Source organism: Rattus rattus, chromosome 8, assembly GCF_011064425.1.
Source record: "Rattus rattus isolate New Zealand chromosome 8, Rrattus_CSIRO_v1, whole genome shotgun sequence".
Taxonomy (NCBI): Eukaryota; Metazoa; Chordata; class Mammalia; order Rodentia; family Muridae; genus Rattus; species Rattus rattus.
Window position 1 is genome coordinate 111,722,613 of NC_046161.1, and position 4,508 is coordinate 111,727,120.

The following is a 4,508-nucleotide window of genomic DNA, read 5'->3' on the forward strand; positions in this document are numbered from 1 at the left end:
ACAATTACAGCCGTTAATCAGGGGGACTGAGGCACGGAACCAAGTAACACAGGACTGAGACATCCCGGCTTGCTCTGTCAGTCATCTCTCCAGATGCTCATGCAGTTGAGCAGTTCTTGAACGGTGCTGGTCCTAATCTGATGGTGCTCTCTCTATTTTAAGATGGCTTTGCTGTGGGGAACTGCAGCTCCCTTGACTCCTTTGATGAGGCTTTGAGGATCCAGCCTCTACTCGGCTCCCACTTTGCTACTGTAGTCTAAATTTCAGGACACTGAGCTCTTGGGATCCTGTCCAATGCCTGCAGTTGGGTTTGGCCGAAGGAAAGCACCAGCAAGGAGAGAGGAGAGCCAGGCTGCAGTACGGTTCCCTCCCTGTCTGTGGACATCCCGCTTCTGCTGGCATCTCCTCGTCAGACCGGGGACTGTGAAGACATCTTTGCTGACCTTGCTTACCGATTCTGGCCACTGTGCTTCCTCACTCATTCCTGCCTGTTAGTAGTGACGGTGCTGACAAAGGCCACCCTAGGAATGTCCGCAGAGACTCCTGAGTTAAAGCCTCGGTTCCCAGCTTGGCACTACTGGGACGTGGCAGGACCTTTAAGAGGTGGAGCCTAATGGAAGTTATTACAGCACTTGGTGTGGCCTCAAGGGAAATAACATGGGTCCTCTCTGTCTCTCTGTCTCTGTCTCTGTCTCTGTCTCTCTCTCTCTCTCTGTCTCTCTCTCTCTCTCTCTCTCTCTCTCTCTCTCTCTCTCTCTCTCTCTCCCCTTCTCTGAATTTCCCACCTTGTCAGAGCTAACTGACCATGGACTGAACCCTCTAAAATGTAAGCCAGAATAAACCTGTCCTCTTCCTCTTTTAAGCTAATTTACCGGTGCTATAGTGTAACCTTCTCTCATCAGCCTTTTGGATTTTTCTGTACCTTTGCTCACATCTTTGTAAAAAGAGTCTTATTACCAAATTATCCAATCTGAGAGTTACCGTACCAATTCTCCAATATTTTTAAAGGTTTATTTTATGTATATGAGTACATCGTACAGTGTAGCTGTCCTCAGACACACCAGAAGAGGGCATCAGATCCCATTACAGATGGTTGTGAGCCACCATGTAGTTGCTGGGAATTGAATTCAGAACCTCTGGAAGAGCAGTCAGTGCTCTTAACCACTGAGCCATCTCTCCAGCCCCCAATTCTCTAAATACTAAAGCATAAATAAAACATGAAAGTTGTTTGTCAGGAGAAGCACATTCCCTGGAAGGATGGCTCAGCCGTTAGCTCTGGCTGCTCTTCCACAGGATAAGGGAATCAATGTTCAATCCCAGCACCCACACAGCAGTTCACGACTGTCTGTAACTCCAGCTCTGGGTCTGACGCCCTGTTTTGGTTTTCCCAGGTACCCCATGCACACACGCAGGCAAAAACTTGTACAGAAAACAATACCTATATATTTTATTTATCAGGCATGTGAATCTACAACAATGACTTTGAGAATCTTGAGGAACCACATCACTTGTGAGGGCAACATGGAAACAAGACACAACCGGAGTCGGAAGGACACTCTAAGGTTTGTGGAGGCACTTGGAGCCTAATGATCAGATAGACCGGAGACTATTATGTTGCCCTGTGGACTAGAATCAGTGGGCACCCTCCTGCTCCTTTATGAGCCTGCATGACAGATACCCAACGTGATCAATGAGACTGGGGAGAGTGATTGATGGACTCTACTTAGGAATGTGGATGACCCCTAAACCCCGATAAATTGAATCTAGTGGTGGATTAAAAGAATAGTAATACATTATGGGTTTATTCCACGAACAGAAAGATGAAGTACGAAGATATCCGTTACTTAATTCAGCGCATTAAGACATTAAAGAGAAGAGAAATACATCCTTATCTCCCTAGATGCTGGGGAAACATGGGCTGAACTCAGCACCCTTTCCTTCGTGAAGCTAACAGCACTGCTCCTAGCAAAAGAGAGATTAGGGGAACTTCCCTAGTCCTCATGATAAATGACTTCTAGAGCCAACAAAAAGAGGGGCCAGATGTGGTGGTTCACGCCTCTAGTCCCAGGAGCCCAGAGGCAGAAGCAGGCCATCCCTGACTTCAAGAGCAGCTGCTCACTCCACTGGATGAGAAGAAAACCACTACCACAATTTTGAGCCAAATCTGAAGCAGGCTTTAGTTAAATGCCGGCCAGGATGATGGAGGGTGATCAGGGCCACTCTGAGGTGACAAGGCACGTTTTCCAGAGGCTTTTTTTCTTCTTCTTTTTTTTCGGAGCTGGGGACCGAACCCAGGGCCTTGTGCTTGCTAGGCAAGCGCTCTACCACTGAGCTAAATCCCCAACCCCTTTCCAGAGGCTTTAAAAGGCAAAGGCATAAAGTTTGTATTCCCACCAGGTGCAATCAGGGGCAAGCGTGTATCTTGCCACACCTCCCACCTATGGGTGATCAAGTACACGCCGGTGCAGTTGGGTCTAAAGCACGTGGATTGTTAACTTACATAAACAAAATCCTCTAGAAAAATATCTGTCCTCGGTCGAGGGGCTCATGGGCTATAGGCATTTATGTTTTGAGGATCTCTTAGGCACAGTAATTAAAGCTTGGTCTATAAAGGTTAAAATTAAGCCTGGTCTACAAAGTCTCAAGGAAGAGGAGTGAGGCCTGGTGTGGATCACAGAGAAGCATAGCCTTATCATTTTGAACTGTTAGCTGAAATTTTAGTGGATAGTGTTCCGTGACCGAAATCTCAGAGTACTGTAATCCTTTTACAGTGCTAGAGAAATGGCTCAGTGGTTAAATGTGTGTACTGCTCTTGCAGAAAACCCAGGTTCAATTCCCAGCACCCATGTTGGGGTGCTCACAACCATCTGTGACTCCAGCTCTAGGGGATCTGATGTCCTTTTCTGATTTGCTGGTGCCTGCACATGTGGCAGATATACAAGTGTGCGCATGCACACACACAAACACACACAGATAAAAATAAATCTTTTTAAAAGGTGTGGTAGTGCACATCTTTACCACACCTTTAATCTCAGCACTTAAGAGGGAAAGGTAAGCAGATCTCTGCAAGTTCAAGGCCACCCTGGCCTACATAACTAGTTCCAGGCCATTCAGGGCTACACCATGAGACTCTCGAAACAAAAACGTCGAGAGACAGAGAGAGAGAGAGACAGAGAGAGAGACAGAGAGAGAGAGAGAGAGAGAGAGAGAGAGAGAGAGAGAGAGAGAGAATGTGTTTTTAAATCTAAAAGAATATCAGCAAAAATCATTTCTCCTAGTCCCTCGTGCACCCACAAGCTGCTCTCCCAGGAGACAAACAGTATTAGATCAAGCAGGTGACATTTTCTGAGCTAGTTCATGCATTCCCACGTTTATCGACATGAGGGTTGTTTTCTCCTGTGGTGGTAGTCTGCACTGGTTCCTCTCCTAGGCAAACACTGCTCTGTAGAGAATCGGGCAGGATACTGGGTGGTTATAATGCCAGGAGGCTGAGGCAGGAGAAGCCCAAGGCCAGTCTGGGCTACAAAAAGACATGGGAGGAGGGGAGATTCTCTTTCTTTTCTTCCTGGCCTGAAGCCAGTGCGTTAGACTGTAGCAGTGTGTTCAGGAATGCCAAGAGACATTCTTTCAAAACTTTACCTGTAACATTATCGCTGTAGTAACATTTAAATACACTATTTAGTGTTCGTGGGACTTGTTGTTTGTTTGTTTTGTTTTGTTTTGTTTTTTTCAGAGCTGGGGACAGAACCCAGGGCCTTGCGCTTGCTAGGCAAGCGCTCTACCGCTGAGCTAAATCCCCAAGCCCTGTTTGTTTGTTTTTTAAAATAACCAGTCTTTATTGGCCTCCAGCTACTTGAGGGATGAATCCGGAGGAGAGTGTGGCGCCAATACCCGGCCGGCGGTGCTTCACGAGCTTGTGGGCGATGGAGAACTCGCCCAAGTAGTGGCCGATCATCTCTGGTTTGATCTCCACGTGGTTGAAGGTCTTGCCGTTGTACACATCCACCATGCTGCACACCATCTCAGGCAGAATGATCACGTCCCTCACGTGGGTCTTCACCACCTCGGGCTTCTCCATGGGTGGCACGTCCTTGGCCTTAATTTGAGCATTGAGTGCTGCTTCCACTGCAGACCACGGTTCAGGCGCCGCCTCTGGAGGGCGCTGTTCAACTGCATCATCTGCTCATAGGACATGGCCAGCAATTGGTCGAAGTCCACGTAGATGAACTTGAGGGAAGCTTCGCTTCCTCTTCTGCTCCACTTCGGCCATCTTGGCGGCTGCTCAGAAAAGGAAGTGTTGTCAACGTCTCTCAAGGGACTGTTTACGTGGATCCTGTATTAAAAAATTTGGCCTTGTGGAGGACCTAATGGTAAGGCCATACTATTACTTGGGAGGCTAAGGCAGGAGGGCGACAAATTCAAGGCTTGCGTGGGCTGCAGAGTTAGAGTAGGAATGGAGCCATTTCTCAAAGTAAAAAGTAAAAAGAGGGCTGGGGTGTGGCTTGGTG

At 47.6% G+C, this 4,508-nt stretch overlaps 1 pseudogene; it reads right to left on the minus strand.

Moving 5' to 3' along the window:
• Positions 1-3,835: 3,835 nt before the first annotated feature.
• LOC116908271 lies at positions 3,836-4,270 on the minus strand (annotated as a pseudogene).
• Positions 4,271-4,508: the final 238 nt, after the last annotated feature.